This window comes from Acinonyx jubatus, chromosome C1 (assembly GCF_027475565.1).
Source record: "Acinonyx jubatus isolate Ajub_Pintada_27869175 chromosome C1, VMU_Ajub_asm_v1.0, whole genome shotgun sequence".
NCBI lineage: Eukaryota > Metazoa > Chordata > Mammalia > Carnivora > Felidae > Acinonyx > Acinonyx jubatus.
The window spans coordinates 115738001-115756703 of NC_069381.1; the positions used below are offsets into that span (position 1 = coordinate 115738001).

At 45.7% G+C, this 18703-nt stretch overlaps 1 long non-coding RNA gene across 1 annotated transcript; it reads right to left on the minus strand.

Annotated features, from left to right (window-relative positions):
- Positions 1-1417: 1417 nt before the first annotated feature.
- Positions 1418-18450, minus strand: LOC106966439 (uncharacterized). The gene is made up of 4 exons (XR_003418939.2): positions 18118-18450; positions 14305-14432; positions 5746-5846; positions 1418-3427 (listed from the first exon to the last, which is right to left on the minus strand). It is a non-coding gene; the product is annotated as an uncharacterized LOC106966439 (long non-coding RNA).
- Positions 18451-18703: the final 253 nt, after the last annotated feature.

An 18703-nucleotide genomic window follows, 5' to 3' on the forward strand; every position in this document is an offset into this window, starting at 1 on the left:
GAGTTGGAATTACTAGGCTTTTTTCTTCTATGAGTCTATTTGCTGAGTCAGTGTCCAGACTGAGCACTGGGCAAAAAGGGCTACTAGGGGAAGAAGAAACCGGCCGGGATTTTGACAGCCATGTAGACTAGCCTGAGTGACTAGAGAATAGTAAAGCTCTGAAGTTTCCCTGTGGGATACTGATTGCTGGGGTAGTATAGGAGGTCGGTTGTCTGGGCTATCAAGGCACAGTTTTTTAGTTCGTGAAAAGGAAAATACAGCTAGAGAAAAGAGCTTTCAAGAAACACATGGTAAGTATCCTCCTCAAGACATTTGCTACATATTTTGTTTGCATGTGAAGGGAGGTAAGAGTTAAGCTTAACACGTCAGAAGAGCAGAACTTTCAAGGCCAAGGAGACAAAGACCTGTCAGTCTCATAGTATGAGAAACTCAGGAGGACCGTGCATGAGAAGGAAGCTTCTAGAAGGAGAAAGCTGCTAAAAAGAGGAAGCTGCAAGAAACACCTGCCATGTCTCACTCTTGAGATATCTGAATTTCTTTTTTTTTTTTAATGTTTACTTATTTTTGAGAAAGAGAGACAGAGTGCGAGCAGGGGAGGGGCAGAGAGAGAGGGAGACACAGAATCCAAAGCAGGCTCCAGGCTCCGAGCTGTCAGCACAGAGCCCAATGCAGGGCTCAAACTCATGAATCGTGAGATCGTGACCTGAGCTGAAGTCGGATACTCAACTGACTGCGCCACCCAGGTGCCTCTCAACCTTGAGATATTTGAGACCAGAGGTGGACTAACCCTGGAATCCAGTTCCAGCCCAACTCAATTTCTGATTGGATTGAGGTGATTTGCCCCTGGTATCTGTCAAAGAGAAGATAGGACAATCCTTTCTGGAGAGGAACAAAAATGATTTTTAAGGCCTGGGATTCCTTTATATATACTATCTGGAATCCATTGAAAAAATTACAAGACATGTGAATAAGTAAGAAATCATGACCAACAAGCATGAGAAAAAACTCTAATAGAAGCACACCTGTAGGGTGTTTTAGTCAGCTCAGGCTTCCATAACAAAATACTACACACTGGGTGGATTAAACAACAGACATTTATTTCTCATGCTTCCGGAGGCTGGGAAATCCAAGATCAAGGCACTGGCGATTCAGTTCCTAGTTGAAAGTCTCTGTAGCTTGCACATGGCCACCTTCTTGCTGTGTCCTCACATGGTGGAGAGAGGGAGCTCTGGTATTTCTTCTTTATACGCTTATTAATCCCATCATGAGGGCTACATCCTCAGGACTTCATCTGAAACTAATCGCCTCCCAAAGACCCCACTTCCAAATACCATGACAATGAGGGTTAAGGCTTCAGCATGTAATTGGTGTAGGGGGCACAAACATTAGGTCTATAGCACAGTGAAGAGTCTGACTCCTTTTTTAACTTTTGAATGCTGACAGCTTTTTAAAAAAAGTTTATATATTTATTTTTAGAGAGAGAGAGAGAGAGCATGAGCAGGGGAGAGGCAGAGAGAGAGAGAAAGAGAATCCCAAGCAGGCTCTGCACTGCCAGTACAGAGCCCGACATGGGGCTCCTCTCATGAAGAGTGAGATCATGATCCGAGCTAAAATCAAGAGATAGAATGCTTAACCACTGAGCCACCCAGGTGTCCCTGAATGCTGACAGCTTTTAAGCCCCACCACTCCCTCTTTCCTTACTTTAGACTTGGGCCAGCTCATAAGAAACCCTAAGTGCCCCATCCATTCATCTCAGCATGAAGTTCAAACCATGCAAGCCTTGGTCCATGCATGGGAACACTTATCCCTAGTCCCACTCTCCAATGATTTCCCAGCCAGTCTCCTTTTTCTGCTCTCTTAAGCCATTTTCAGACCTGCTTGGGAAGTTTCCAGGCTGTCTCTAGAAATCCTCATATGTGTATAATAAATCTCATATCTTCTTGGTATGTGCTTTATGTCATCAGTCTTGACATTTGAACCAAATTTTGGTTGGAGGTATTCATTCCACCATCACAACTAAGATAATTTTTCTCTTGGAGTTATGAGACAAGAATGTAAAAATAACTATGATAAATAGAATATAAAGAGAATATTTAGAGAAAAAGATGGGCATTTGAATGATGCAGGACTGATGCAGAGAATTGGAATCTATAAAAATTCAAGTAGGCATTCAAGAACTAAAAAACCTTAGTATTTGAAATTAAGGATTCATTGAATGGAGTTAGCTGCAGATGACAGGATTAGTGAGCTCAAAGACATGTGTATAGATGTACTCAAACTGAAGTACAGACAGAGAAAATAATGAAGATAATAGATCAGAGTATAAGACACACATTGGGACACAGTCATAATATCTATCATGCATCTAATTGGATTCTCAGAAAAAGGGAGGGAGAGAGAATAAGAAAAGCATATTTGAAGAGATAAAGGGAAAGAGTTGTCAGAATCAGAGAAAGACATCAACTCATAGATGCACAAAGCTCAGTGAATCCCAAGTTAAAGAAAAACAAAGAAAACTACACAGAGGTGCAAACCAAAGACAATGAGAAAATGTTAAAAGCAGCCAAGAAAAATTAAAACACATCATATTCCAAGGAGCAACAATGAGTTATGGCTGACATGTTGATCGCAACTATGAAATCTAGACGACAATGGAAAGGCATTTTTAACTGTACAAAAAAAAGTTCTATATCCTGTGAATTTTTTTTTCACAAATAAAGGCAATTCATGGTCCTCTTTCCTTTCCCTTTTCTTCTCTTCCATTTCTGAACAATTTAAAGCCATCAGGTGGGGCAGAGTGAGGCGTGGCGTGGATGCGTTTGTGTGCACGGTGTGGAGAGTGGAGGAAGCCATGGTGGCCCATGGCAGGATGTCAGAGCCCAGACAGGATGCGAAGAGCATTCCCATGGGAGGGAAGCCAGATGTGGGGTGTCAGATCCTGAGCAGGGTGAGGAGGGGGGAGGAGGTTTGGGTTTAGTGAGAGAGGGAGTTATAAATATAGAAAAGGAGAAAACTGGAATGAACCCTGTGATGTTTATTTGGAAAAGAATATATCTGAGTGGATTCATCTATATATACACATATATTAATACGTTATAATAATATATGCATATATAACAGATATATAATAGATACTATATGTATGTATACATATGCATACATATTCTCAAGCTGTGTTCACACAGAGCCAGGAGTGGATACACGTCATTAGCAAGACCTAGATTTTGTTTTCTAAACAACGGTTTCAAAGAAAGAAGGCAGGGATCCCCAGAGAATGGCTGATTCCAGGACTGGGCAGGGAAAGTACAAGGCGAGTCTGGAGCATCCTGGGCCAGAATGCACGGAAGCACTCAAAGAATAATGGGGACATGTCAGAAGGATACAGAAGCTGTCTTGAAGTGGCTTCCACCGATCGAATCGGGGACATCTGAAAATCAAAATAAATAGTAAATTGGATTATAATCCTTTGAATAAAATAAGGAGCCACAAATGTATATAAATAGTTAAATAGTAAAGCACAATGGGGACCAGGACTGTGTGTATAGTTTTAAGATCCTTGCCCACGAAATGCTTGTTAGTTACACAGGAGAAAAGAGTAACGTGCAGTGTTCGGAAAGCTGTCAGACCCCACCATAATCAAACAACCAAAGTATGCATCACCAGCGATGGCCCAAATTGATATACAGCACCTGATGGGATGCAATGAGAATTTAGCACCATTTCTGTGACATGCCTGCCAAACATGAAGAATCCGACTATAATGCTTGCAAATCAGACTATCAGACAAATACACATGGCGGTGGGGCGGGGGGGGGGGGGAGCATTCTGTAAAATGGCTAGCCTGTAATCCATAAATGCATCAAGGTTAGGAAAGGTTGAGACGCTGGTCCAGACTGAAGGAGACTAAGAAGGCATGATAACCCATGACAGCTGAAATTTCTGATATAATGCATGATTCCTTTTCTAAAGAAGTTATCGGGACAATTGACAAATCTTAACCGGGGGCTTGGATAGGATGGGAATGCATCATTATTAACTGCCTGACTTTGAAGTCCGTACTGTGGTTATGCCAGAAAACACTATAGGAAACATATGCTAAAGTATTCAGGGGTACTGGGTTGGCAAAATACTCTCAAATGGGTCAGGAACAAACATTTCTCTGTATTGGACATTGTACTTTTCCATAACTGTGTGATAGTTTCAAAGCTTTCAAAGGTAACAATTAAAAAATGAAGGCGGGGCGCCTGGGTGACTCAGTCAGTTGAGTGTTCCGCTCTTGATTTTGGCGCGGGTTGTGATCCTAGGGTTGTAGGATTGAGCCCTGTGTCAGGCTCCGCATTGAGTGTGGCGCCTGCTTAAGCTTCTCTCTGTCTCTGTCTCTGTCTCTTCTCTCTCCTCCCTCTCTCTCTCTCTCTCTCTCTCTGTCTCTCCCTCTGCCCCTCTCCCTTGCTTGTGCACTCTCTAAAATTAATTTAATTTAATTTTAAAAATGAAGGCAAAGACATTTTCACGCTAATGAAGTCAGAGGACTCACCACCAGCAGACTCCTGCTACAAGAAATACAAGGATGACAATTCCGAATGGAAACAGAACTGCAGAGTGGAACAGAGAATTCCAAGAAGCAAGTATGTGCCCAGATATAAGAGGGTTGACTGTTTGAAGCCACAAGAATAACTATGGCTTGTGGGATTTATAGCATATGTAGAGGTGAAACTTTTTTTTTTTTAAGTAGGTTTCACACTCAGCCCGATGCAGGGCTTGAACTCACAACCCTGAGATCAAGACTTGAGATGAGATCAAGAGTCAGACGTTTAACCGACTGAGCCACCCATGTCCCCCTAAAAGTAGAACATTTAACAACAGTATTACAAAAGGTAGGGTGGGTACACACGAGTGTAGGTTTCCTCTATTATTTGTGAAATGGGAAAGCTTCCAATTTATAAGGTAGACTCCAAAAGTCGATGATGCCTCTGAGTTAACCGCTAAAAATTAATAGAAATAAAACCAAAAGTTTAACAGAAGAGGCAAAATACAATAGACATGCACAAGAGGAGAAATGAAGGTTTAAAGGAGCGGTGTCATAAATTTTTAAAAAGAAACAAGATTGCAGATCGAAGCTCCACTCACCACTTCTATTGAAAGACAAATATTTTTAGGCTGGATTAAAAAGAAAACAATCGTGTGCTACTTATGAGACATACTTTATTTTTAAGTTTTTTAAAAAGTAAGCTTTATGCACAACATGGGGCTCGAATTCATGACCCAGAAATTAAGAGTCACATGGTCTATTGACAGAGCCAGTCAGGCGCCCCTATGAGACATGATTTAAACATAGGATACAGAAAGGCAGAAAGTAAACTGATGGTAAAAATTATGTCTGGGTTAAGCGTCCAACTTCAGCCAGGTCACGATCTCGTGGTCCGTGAGTTCGAGCCCCGCGTCAGGCTCTGGGCTGATGGCTCAGAGCCTGGAGCCTGTTTCCGATTCTGTGTCTCCCTCTCTCTCTGCCCCTCCCCCGTTCATGCTCTGTCTCTCTCTGTCCCCAAAATAAATAAACATTGAAAAAAAAAATTAAAAAAAAATTACGTCATGCAAGCACTTACCAAATGAAAGGTGTGGCTCAATTAATATCAGACAAAGTAGACTTTAGAGTCAGAAGTAGGAATGGTGGTAAAGAGCGATGTTTCATAATGATAAAAGGACTAATTCAACAGGAAGACGTAACAATCATAAATTTGTACTCACCTAATAACAGGGCTGCATGAAGCAGAAAGTTGACAGAACAAAAGAGACAAGTGGGCAAATTTGTAACCATGGTCGAGGTTTTAACAAATCTCTTTCAGCAACTGATAGAAAAAGCAGATAAAAAAAATCAATAGGTATATAGAAAATATGAATGACAGAGTTAATCACCTTGACTTTAATAGACAGCTATAGAACGCTGCACCCAACAGCTGGAGAATACATGTTCTTCTCTCCAAGTGCATTTTTACCAAAATAGAACGTGTATTGAACCGTAAAGCAAGTTATAACAAATTTCAAAAGATGAACTCATGCTGGGTATGATCTCCGACCAAAGTGGAATGAAACTGGAAATGAACAAAAGAAAGATTGTTAGACCTCAAATGTTTGCATGTTAAGCAGAACTTTTAAATAACCCGGGGGTCAAAATATTTTGAACTGAGTGAAAATCAAAATATTGCATACAAACACTGAGATAAAAGCCAATGCAGTGATTAGAAAGAAATTTTAGGTTTCATTTTATTTTATTTTGTTTATTTATTTATTTTGAGAGAGAGAGAGACAGAGAGAGAGAGAGAGAGAAACAATGAGGGAGGAGTAGAGAGAGGGAGAGAGAGAATTCCAAGCAGTCTCCATGGTGGTGTGGAGCCTGACACGGGGCAGGAACCCACGAACCGTGAGATCATGACCTGAGCTGAAATCAAGAGTCAGACGCTTAACCGACTAAGCCACTGAGCACCCCCGAGAAATTTTAAGATTTAAATGCATGTATGATAAGAGAAAATAGTTTAAAACTACTTACCTAAATTTCCATCTCAAGTTAGAAAAAGAACAGTAACTTTAAATCCAAGGAAAGAAGACAGAAGGGAAAATCAAAATACAAACCAAAGTCAATTTAAATATAAAGCAGATATGGGGTGCCTGGGTGGCTCCGTCGGTGGACCACAGGACTCTTGATCTTGGGGTTGTGAGTTTGAGTCCCACAGTGAGGGCAGAGATTACAAAAGAGAAGGTTAAAAAAAAAAAAGCTGGGTTATTAAAAAGGTAATGAATCTGGGGCTCCTGGGAGTCTCAGCCACTTAGGCCACCGACTCTTGATTTTGGCTCAGGTCATGATCTCACAGTTCGTGAGTTCAAGCCCCATGTCAGGTTCTGCACTGGTGTCGAGGGGCCAGCTTGGGATTCTGTCTCTCCTTCACTCTCCCTCTCGTCTGCTCCTATTCTCTCTCTATATATAAATAAATAAATAAACTTAAAAACAAGTAGAGATTTCTTTTAAAAGGTAATGAATATGATAAACACCAAGATAAAAAGAGAGATAACAAAAGTTGTCAATATCAGCAAGGAAAAAGATCCTACAGGTATTAAAAGATAAGAAAAGGTTTATTATAAAAACCTTTATGACAGCAAGTTTAAAAACTTAGACTAAATATTGATGAAGTCCGATTTATCTGTCTTTTTCTTTTGTTGTCTGCATTTTTGATGTCAAGTCTATGAAATTGTTGCCAATTTCAATGTCAAGATTTCCCCCTCTGTTTTCTTGGGTGACTTAAAGTTTTGGCTCTTAAATGTAGGCTTTGATCTATATTTAATTTTTGAGCCTGATGTTAGTTAAGGGTCTGATTTCTTTTGCATGAAGATATCCAGTTTTCCAGCACCAGTTGTTGAAAGGACTGTCTTTGTTCCCCATCGCATGATCTGGGCAACCTTGTCAAAAATCAGTTGACCAAGGGGCGCCTGGGTGGCTCAGTCGGTTGGACTTCAGCTCGGGTCATGATCTCGCGGTCCGTGGGTTTGAGCCCCGCGTCGGGCTCTGTGCTGACAGCTCGGAGCCTGGAGTCTGCTTCCGATTCTGTGTCTTCTTTCTCTGCCCTTGCCCTGCTTGTGCTCTGTCTCTCTCTCTCTCTCAAAAATAAATTAACGTTAAAATTTTTTTTTTTTAAAAATCAATTGACCGTGTATGGGAGGGTTTATGTCTGGGATCTCTGTTCTATTCTCTTGGTGGATATAATTGTACTTACACCAGTACCGTACTGCTTCAGTTACTATAGCCTTGTAGCAAGTTTCGAAACCCAGAAGTGTGAGACGTCTACCCTTCTTTTTCAACGGTGTTTTGACTGTCTGAGGTCCCTTGGAATTCATATGGACATGAATCTGAGGCTCAGCTTTTCCGTTTTTTTGTGAAAAAGACTGCTGATATTTTGATAGGGATTGCCGTGAATTTATAAATAGCTTTGGCTCATGTGTGTAATCTTTGACACAGAAGAGTATTATCTATTATTTATGGATGCACGCATAAGTGGAAGGAATAGAATCTTGGACATCCCGAAGTTGAGATACCGGTTTCCTCCAGGGGTAGAAGCGTTAAGCCTAGAAAGACAAAAGAGACTGGAAGGGGATACACCTGGAACTTCAGTTACACCTGGAGTGTTTTATGTCTTTAAAAGATAACGGGAAATGGGGCACCTGGGTGGCTCAGTCGGTTAAGTGGCCACCTCTTGATTTCAGCTCAGGTCATGATCTCACAGTTGTGGGATCGAGCCCCGTGTTGGGCTCTGCACTGAGCACGGAGCTTGCTCAAGATTTTCTCTCCCTCTCCCTCCGCCTCTCTCCCCTGCTCAAGCTTTCTCTCGCTCTCTCTCTCTCTCTCCCTCTGAAAGTGATAAATAAATACAATAATAAATAAAATGGGAAGTAAATTTTTTTTCAAATTGTCACTACTGATTAGATGGTAAATGGATGTGTGCTATTTTGCTCTCTACACTTTTCTGTAGTTCGAAACTTCTCATCATAGACGAGAGATTACATGATGGGGGCCAGCTGGGAGGCCCCTCCTGAGAGGCTCTCACCTGTCCTGCTGCTGTCCATCGGGTCCCCTTATACTGTCACCGCTCTACCTGTCCACCAGGAGCCCATTCACGGAGGTGAATTTATTTTTATTTTTATTTTTTCTTTCCAAGTTTTTATTTAAATTCCCACTAGTTAACATATAGTGTAATATTAGTTTGGGGTATAGAATTTAGTGATTCATCACTTACGTATGACACCTGGTGTTCATCACGACAAGTGCCTGCGTGGAGGTGAACTTAAAATACAGGTGGGACTTGACTTTGATCCTGTCTCCCTAGGTGAGGCTCGGGGAACAAATTCCAACCCACCAAAGGTTTAGACCTTCCAGTCAGTTCTTCGGCGGCTACTTCCAAATAGCAACAGGAAAATTAGGATTGCCAGACATCTGAAGAACACTCAACCCTGAAGGGAAGAGATAAATAGAATAGAATAGAATAGAATAGAATAGAGCAACCTGGAAGATCAGAGAAAGCCTGTGCACAGGGAAGAAAACTTTTAAAGAAACAAATACAAAAATTCTCCCAAAGCTCGTGTGGATACTTTTCCAGTGATTAGAGAAGATATTTGCATCAATCACATAAGAACAAGATGCTCTAAAAAGGGAGCACTTGGGGGTGCCTAGGGGGCTTAGTCGGTTAAGCATCCAACTTCAGCTGAGGTCGTGAACTCACGGTTTCGTGAGTTCAAGCCCCACGTCAGGCTCTGTGCTGACAGCTCAGAGCCTGGAGCCTGCTTCAAATTCTGTGTCTCCCTCTATCAGCCTCTCCCCTGCTTGTGTGCTCTCTCTCTCTCTGTCTCTCTCTCAAAAAATATAAATAAACATTAAAAAAATTTTTTTAAATAAAAAAAGAAAAGGAAAAGGGAGCACTTGGTGCACCTGGGTGGCTCAGTCAGTTAAGCATCTGACTCTCGATTTCAGCTCAGGTCATGACTTCACAGTTAGTGACATCGAGCCCCGCGTCAGGCTCTGCACTGACAGTGTAGAGCCTGCTTGGGATTCTCTCTCTCCCTCTCTCCCTGCCTCTTCCCCACTCACGTGCATGCACAAGTGATCTCTTTCTCTCTCTCAAAATAAATAAATAAACATAAAAATAAATCAAAAAGGAGCACACAGTAAAAACACTTACAAAAAAAAGAGAATGTGTAAGAAAAAATAAAATAAAAAACGTCACTAAAAGATGAGAGTATGAAACTATGAAATCACCCAGAAAGCATGGGAAAAACACAGAAAGGGATCACGGAGGAAGAGAGGAGAGCGAAGAAGAAAATAAAGACTAGTCCCCGGAGGCCCAAAATATGAACCAAAGGAATTTCAGCAATTGAGAATAGAGAAAATTGTCAATCGAAGAATTCAAGAGAATTCCCCTGCAATGAAAGGAAGGAATCTGCAGACCCACACGGCCTGCCAGACACCTGTGGACCCAGCAAGGCAAAGGGCTGTGCGATTTCAGAACCCGTGGGATAAGGAGAAGGCGTCACGGTGGCCGGGGGAAGCGGGTCAGGCGCACAGAATCAGGAATCAGAGCTGTTTGGGATCTCCCCATGGAAACGCTGGAAAGCTAGAGCCTTAGCCTTAGAGCGTAGCTCTCAAAACTGCGAAGGACCAGGATTTCCAACAGCATTTGTTACTGTCGCTACATAACAAAACTTGCTGGCTTAGAACAATGCACATTATTATTTCACGGTTTCTGAGGGTCAGGAAGTCAGGAGCGGCTTTGCTGGGTGCCTCTGGCTCAGGGTGTCTCTTAAGGCTGCGACCGGCTGGGGGGACGGCATTGCAGTCGGATGAAGTTTCAGCTGGAGCGAAGGAATTTGTTTCCAAGCTCATACACGTGGTTGTTGGCACAAGGCTGCAGGTCCCTGCTGCAGAGACCGCTCCGTGGGGCTGCTCACACCCTGCCCCAGTGAGTGATCCAACAGATCTGGAGACCCCGAGACAGTGTGTCATCAACTTTTATCCGGGGAGTGATGCTCCCTCACTTCCGCCGTGTCCCAGACTTCAGAACGCTCCAGTTCTGCCAAGCCACACAGTAGAGTCACATTCTGGTCCTCGTGGGAGAGTGTCCTGCTGCAGCCTGTGACGTGCTGGAGTACTCGAGGATTCCGGAAGCCTCTTCATTCTAATCGTGGCCACCTCCCAAAGCCCTGCAGCCTCTGCGTTTCGCTGCGTGTCAAGGCTCCTTCCAGTCCTGCTCTCTACCTGGACCCCACTCGGAAGTGAGGCACAGGGACCCAATCATTTAGGGAGGGACAGGACCAAGAAACAAATACTTGGGTCTCCCCATTATCTGAAACCTTGGTGTTCCTAGGGCACAGGGATGTGGGGATGCAGGGATAATAGAATGTAAAGATATTCCTGGAGTTCAGCTGTTCTTTCATTCATTCTGCATTTTTGGTGCACCTTCCGGGCTTGCTAGAAACACCGGGATAAAATATGGATCCTGTCCTTGAGGGCTCAGGGAGGAAGGAGGTAGATGATTAACCAATAATTCCAGTCCCAGAACACGAGGGTAGCATGGATGTAAAAAAAAAAAAAAAACAAATTAAAGGGTTTATAGCCCTAACATACAACAGACGTCTCAGAATTGATAAGAAAATTCAAACATAGTGTACTAATTTCATATTGCTGCTTGCTCTAACAAATTACCACAAAACTGGTGGCTTGAAAACAACTCCTTTAGTTCTGAAGGTCAGGAGTCCAAAATGAGTCTCACTGGGCTCAAATCAAAGTGTTGGTAGGTCTTCATTCCTTCTAGAGGCTCTTGGGAAAATCCATTTCCCAGACTCTTCCAGCTTCTAGAGGCTGCCTGTATGCCTTGGCTTTTGGTCCCTTCCTCTACCTTCAAAGCCAGCAGTATCAGGCCGAGTCCTTCCCATGCTGCCCCTCTCTGACTCTCTCTCGCCTGCCTCCCTTTTCCATTTCAGGGGACCCTTGTGATTATACTGGGGTCCCCCAGATACTCTGGGGTGATTTTCCATTCTCAAGGTCAGCTGATTGACAACTTAATTCCACCCACAACCGTAATTCCCCTTTGCCATGTGACCTAATATATTCACAGATGTGGGGATTAGGACATGGAAAATATAGGGGGGGCCATTATTCTGCCCACCGCACATACCAACAGAAAAGAAAGCAATTCATAAGAGAAGTGTGAACAGCACCTGAATCTATGAAAAGACAGTCACTTTTCCCAAAAGCCAAGAAACTAAAAGTTAGCCCAGCAAGGAGATCCCATGCTCAGCCTCCAGATGGCAAGTTAACACCCTTTAGGGCTGAATAGAACATGGGAGATGGGCATTTCTGTGGCCTGCTGGGAGGAGGACTGTAGCTACCACATTTGGGGGAACATAATCTGATGGTCCATCAAACTCAGAATACAGTGACATTCAAATGTTGCAAGCCCACGTAAAGGAATTCATTCCCTTTAGAAATAACACCTTGCCCCTGAATTCAAAAATGCCCGTGTGTCACAAGCCACAGAGAGGACAGCCCAGGCCCCTGCTCTCACGGGGCTGACGTTCTTATGGGAAAGGCAGACCACAAAGAAACCAAGAAAGAGAGAAACCAGACACGTACTGGGTTGGGACGAGGGCCGTGTATTCCTTTCCCAGGGCTGCTGTAACAAATGGCCACAAACTTAGTGGCTTAAAATAACAGAACCAAATATTCCCCCATAGTCCTGGAAGCCAGAAGTTCAAAATCAAGGTGTTGGCAGGCGTGGTTCCTTCTGGAGGCTCTGAGCTTGGAGAATCTGTTCCTTGCTTCTCTCCTGGCTTCTGGCGGCTCTCAGCAAACCCCCGTGTCCCTTGGCTCATCACTGCAGTCTGCCATCCCATGGCGTTCTCTTCTCTCTGTGTGTCTCTTTGCCCAAATCTCCCTCTTTTTATGTGGACATGAGTCATTGGGTTAGGGTTCATCCTTTCCTAGGATGACCTCATCTCAACTTGACTGCACCTGCGAAGATGACTCCCAAATAAGGGTACATTCACAGCCACTAGGAGTTACTTCAATACATCTTTTTAGCGGACACAAGTCAAGCCTCGACAGGCTCTCCAGAGAATTGACAGAAGACAATAATGAGAGAGTGAGGGTGGCTGCTTGAGCTTGGATGAGCAGGAAGGCTTCTCAGAGGAGGGGGCATTGAACCTGAGCTCTGAGTGGCAAGGAAGAAGTCAATGAAGATCAAGGAAGAATGTTCTAGGGGAGGAAACGGCTGGCCCAACGGCCTCGAGGCAGGATCGGGCTTGGCCAGTTCAAGGCCCTGCAATCAGGCCAGCAGAGCAGGCGCTAGTGGGCACGGAGGGTGTTCCGGGCAGAGCTCAGAGAAGGCGCAGGGCCAGATGGTATAGACCTTGAAGCTCAGGGAAAGGAGTCTGCATTTTGTCTTGGAGGAGGAGAGTGACACAATCTGAGCTGTTTGTCAAAGACGGCGGCATGTGATGTATGTACGAGGGTGTGTATCACACGACTGTTCCCAAAACACTGGAAATAACTTGTGTATTCAGGGGACTGGGTGAATGACCTATGCTATGTTCATTCTGTGGCTTCGGAGTTCGAGCTATCCATATCCACCTGCAAAGATGTTCTTGATATACGAAGTAAAAAAGCAAGGTGTCTAATATCTCTGTATGTCTTCTTTAAGTTTGATTTTAATTTAATTTTTTTTTTTTTTTCAGTAATCTCTACACCCACCATGGAGCTTGAACTCCCAACCCTGAGATCAAGAGTCATGTGCTCTTGTGACTGAGCCAGGCAGGCGTCCCCGGACGGGTGTGTGTGTCTCCTTTTTTTAAAAAGGTTTCTTTTTTTTTTTTTTTTTTAATTTTTATGTATTTTTGAGAGAGAAGGAGACAGAGTGTGCGCGGGAGAGGGGCAGAGAGAGAAGGAGACACAGAATCCGAAGCAGGCTCCAGGCTCTGAGCTGTCAGTACAGAGCCCGACGCGGGGCTTGAACCCACGAACCGTGAGATTGTGACCTAAGCCGAAGTCGGACGCTTAACCGACTGAGCCTCCCAGGTGCCCCTGTGTGTGTGTGTGTGTGTGTGTGTGTGTGTATGTGTGTGTGTGTGTGTCTTCTCAAGGCAGCAAAAGCCTCTGCGATGCTTGAATGCAATCTGTGCACAGGCCACAGAGGCGAGCCTTGAGTTGATTTGGGTTCTCCTAACCAAACCCTTGCTACCAGTGGATCTCCCTTAAAGGCTCTGCTTTATAACACCTGGCCCTGGTCATAACAGTCTTTTAATGTGGTACATCTCATTTATGAGGCTCTCTCCTCCCCTGGACATGTGTAGAACCGTAGGATGTTGGGGGATGAGTGGCCTTTCTAAAGGTCTCCTTGTCTAGCCCCCCATTTTACAGATAGAGGAGCTGAGGCCCAGAGAAAGAATGATCATTCAGCAAGCCAGTGGCAGTGGTGGGATCCAAATCCAGGGAATCTCTTGAATTCGTTCCTCTGGCCCTGCTGGAATGCTGCCCTTGGAATGTAAGTTTTCTAGGTCGTTGTCCTACAGAGATACAGACCGCATCCATCCATTCACACACAACAGCAGCAGAGTCCAGCCTTACAGGCTGGGAACACAGTCTGATTCCCATCTCTGGAACCCAAATGCTCGTTTACAAGGGCTCACGTTGGAAAGCGTTGTTCTACAAAGTCAGCTTGCTTGTTTTGTCTACCACCTTCCCCGAGAGGCTGCTCTGTGACGAGCTCCTACCTTGCGCAGTCCCCTCCTGCTGGCTCACCATGGCTCTCCTAGTGCTCCAGAGGGCTTCAACGTCCAGACAAGCATGATCCAGGCGCTCCTTTGGACTGTGATGGAGGAGGTCCCTGTTCCCACTTGGTCTGGGGAGACAAGGAAGCCAGGAGTCTCAGACATTGGGAGTCGCGTCTGTACAAAGGGTTGAACTGAATAATGTCCAGGTTACGCTACGTGAATCCTTCCTCCTGGCCTCTCCAAGACTGATTCCTCATGGAAGCTGGCCTCGACCTCAAGCCTGCGGTGGTATCTTTTTGTGGCCTCCCGCGCATGCATTGGGGCCTGTCCTCCCTTCCTTTTAGACTCCACACGCTCAAAAAAATCTTTGTTCGTTTATCGACCTGGAAAGTGAAATGACTCTGAACCTGCATTCTCTGAGAGGTCCAGGATGCAGCCCTAATAAGGGCTCAAATTTCTCTGGATTTTCCCATTTTCAAGTTGGGTGCTGCGTCCCCACGTTCAGGTCGCTCATTGGTGGTAAAAATCTGGTAAAAATCTTAGGACACCTAAAGAAAATTGGGTGGACACCTAAAGAAAATTAGGACAGGAAGGGTTTTGTGTAATAGCGTCCAGCTGGAAACAACCCTCATGTCCATGACCGTAGAACGGATGCATACATTGAAGTTTGGTCACGCAGTGGAGTAATCCACAGCACCCAGAACCAATGACCCAAATAATAGGCAAAGTGTGATTTACTCTCAAAAACTGTTACAGTAAATGAAAGAAGCTGAACTCAAAAGAACACATAGATAGGATTCCGTTTACATAAAGCTTAAAAGCTGGCAAAATTGAACTATCGTGTTTCAGGTCACACGCTTAGTTGGCTGTGTAAAATTATAAAGAAAAGACACAAGTTCTCATACTGGCCAACTTTGAGGGGAAGGGAGGTCGTGAGTGGGAAGGGCTTCGGGGACCCGCGATCGCGAGTCTCGAACTGGCCTATGATTTAGTCACTAATAGTTTGTTAAGCTGTATGGTTATTTTTTAACACCTATTTCTCTAGGTATCGTATTTTGAAATACAAAAGGCTGATCACTACATGGTATGCACGAAACTAATTTTACACGGTATGTTAGCTAACTGAAATTTAAATCAAAACTTAACAGAAATAAATTAGAATATCAAGTAAAATAAAATAAAATAAAATGGCCAAAAAAATTAAGTCCATAAATTGAAAACCAGGATAGGATCTATCTATCTATCTATCTATCTATCTATCTATTTATTTATTTATTTTTGAGAGCAAGAGTGCGAGTGGGAGAGGGGCAGAGAGAGAGGGGGACAGAGGATCCAAAGCGGGCCCTGCGCTGACCACAGTGAGCCTGACGCGCGGCTCGAACTCACGAACTGTGAGATCACGACCTGAACCAAAGTCAGACGCTTAACCAACTGAGCCACCCAGGATAGGACTTAATGTTAGAGTTTGTGGGGACTAAGTCTGAGGTCCTATGGAGGGTATTTAGGGGAGTTGGACTTTCTCTCTTTCTCCTCCTTGTCCCCCTCCTTCCTCCCTCCTTCAGTACCTCTTCCTCTTCTACTTTCCTTTCTCTACCACAAAAAGCCCCCATCCTTACCCCTTTGCTTAGCATGGGCAGGTCCTCTGCTCCCAGCCTTTCATCCCTTCCAAGAGCTAGAAAATGCTCTCTAAATTCAGATCCAAGGAGAAGAGCATCCCATTGACCACTGCTGTGTACCGGCTGAGGACCGGCTGGGGAGGAGCGGGTGAGGAAGGGCAACCTCTGCTCAAGCCCTGGTGGCTTTGGTGGAGTGGCTGAGGGGGGCTTGTTTCTCAGGGAGGGGACAGGGCAGTCCCTCCAAGGCAAGGAGAGGATGGTGTGGGGCGGGGCTCACAGATGGAGGGAGAGGTGGCAGAGGGAAGTGAATTAATTATCTCAGGCCCCAGTAGGAATGAGAAGCACCCAGAACTGGACCAGAAGAACCCAGGATGCCAGCTGCCCCTGGCTGTACGCGGCTGCTTTGGGCTGCTTTGGGGTCCCTAGACCCTGTCTTTTCCCTGCCATCATGTAGAGCTGGCTCCTATTCCCGGCCTCGTCCGCATTGGAAGCCAGGTCCCTCTCCTTGTTTGTGTTGGCAGCTGTCTCCAGCGGCCAGGCCCCTGGCCCTTTCTGAGGGAGCATGTCCGCAGATAAGCTAATGTTGGCATCTCCCCAAGAACTGTCATTATTTTGTTTCTAAAATATTTCTCTTGTCCTCGCCTTGCCAGCATCTCCCCTCCCACGCCCTCCCCCCTTCCCTGGGAATCAGCTGAGGAGCAAAGGGTGTTCCTTATAAATCCTGCCCACCACCTCCAAGCAGCTCTCCTTGCCCCCCATGCGCTGCGGGAGCCGTCACCCTTCGCCCTGCTCTGCAGCCCGCGCCCCCACCCGCCTCCCGCAGTGCAGAGTCCCCGCCGCCTGGCTGTGGCCCTGCCTCCACCTGCGTCTCTCTGATCTTCCAAACTGCGAGGGGGCGGAGCCAGGCCTCCTGAGAAGAGAAATTGACAGCAGCCGCCACGTGATCATCGCTGAGCACCTGCTTCCAACACAAGACCTTGTTTCATATTCACAAACCCCTGCCAAGGAGCAACTTCCTCTTCGGGTTTTGCAGCTGAGGCTTGGCGGTGGTGGCGGGGCGGGGGGTGGGGGGGCGTCAAGCGATCTCCCCCGGGGTCCAGCAGTCCATATGTGGTAGAGCCGGAACTGGACCCTGTACCTGCCTGAGTTCGCGGCCCTGAGCCCGTCTGCCCTGTGAACCTCGAAAGCACGTTCTTTTAGGCTTGTCTTCTCATTTGTTTCTGAGCGGCAGACCCCATTGTTACCATTCCCTTTTTACAGAAGAAACTAAAGACTAGAGAAATTGAATGACTAAGACCGCATTTGGGCCCTCTAGTTTCAAACCCAGAGGCTTGGTTGCTGCGGTGTCTTCATATTGGCTGTTCTGTTTTTCTAGGATCAAGCCCTGCCCTGAATTCTGCCTTCCTTCTGTATTATCTGACTCCATTATGAACAAATCTATCCATCCATCCACCCACTCACCCACCTGTCCATCCACCTGCCCAGTATCTATCTATCTATCTATCTATCTATCTATCTTTCTATCTATCTGCCTCAGAGCCCATGTCATCAAAGAGCTCACAATCCAGTGGACAAAGATAGGTATGCATGCGCGTGCGCGTGCACACACACACGAATGTGAATATACATACGTAAATAACCACTTATAAGCATGCTTCAGATACTGCTGGAGAGAGGTGTGTGTGCTGTGCCACCAGAATTTGAATTTGCACCCACTGATGGGGAGTCAGAAAAGCTCTTTCAGCAACCCTGTCCTGGCTCCCCCTCTGGCCAGATTTAGCCCTCACAACCAGGAAGACTGGAGAAAAGAAGCAGCCGGGCCTCGAGCTCTCAAGGAGCGCTCATCTTTAACAGAGAATCTCTGATCTCAGCTGGGTTTGTGGGAAGGGGCAAGGAGGCAAGGCCAGCAGCAGGGACCTGCGTTTCCCAGGGAGAGGCTGAGAACACGTATGCCAGGAGACCATCTCAGCCTACCCTTTGCTTGCTCTGTGGTTTGGGAAAAGGACACAGCATCTCTGGGCTTGGCATGCCTCTTCTGCAGAATGACACAGTTTAATAGCAGCTGCCACCAGGAAAGCTTGGGCTCCTGAGCCGGGGGTGGGGGATCAGTTCCCTTCCCCACATGGCCGTAATGCAGGGGGACAAGGCACCCTGTCCTTGTCTTGGGCTTTACTGCAGCCAAGAGGTTAGTACTCACCTTCCAGCTTGCTAGAGCTTCCTTTCCAATGAAGAAGGAGGAACAGCGAGCCACTGTGTTTCCCTTTCCCCAGTTCTGAACGGGAGACCTGAAAACTTTCTGCATTACTTCCTACCCACGCCGCACCCTCTCTCCATTAGAAGTGGTACCAAGGTGCTGTCCCCCACAAAGGGGGGAGCTCTGATTTCCGAGTTACCGGGGGTGACTTAAAGAGGGAACCCACCGCCTTAGGGGTCTGGCTCAGTATCACCTTCACTTCTGCTGTGTTCTCTGGAGCAAGCAACAGGAGAGCCTGGCTTCAAGGGCAGGGGAACTGACCCCCCCCCCCGCCCCCTCCCACCCCCCCACACCCTTGAGGAAGGAGCTGCAAAGTCACTGCAAGGGCTTGGAGGGGGAGGAGTAAATGTTTTTGCTGCTGTTTGCAATCTACCTCGGACACCACTGAGGGCTCTGGGCCAACACCCACTGTTCCTCCTGCGTGCCCTGGAGGTGGGAAAAAGGAAGTGTTAGAGGAAGAGGGTCAGGTGGGATTGCCCCAGGTTCTGCTGACCCCAATCCAGACTTTCTCACACTGGGGTCAGCAGCT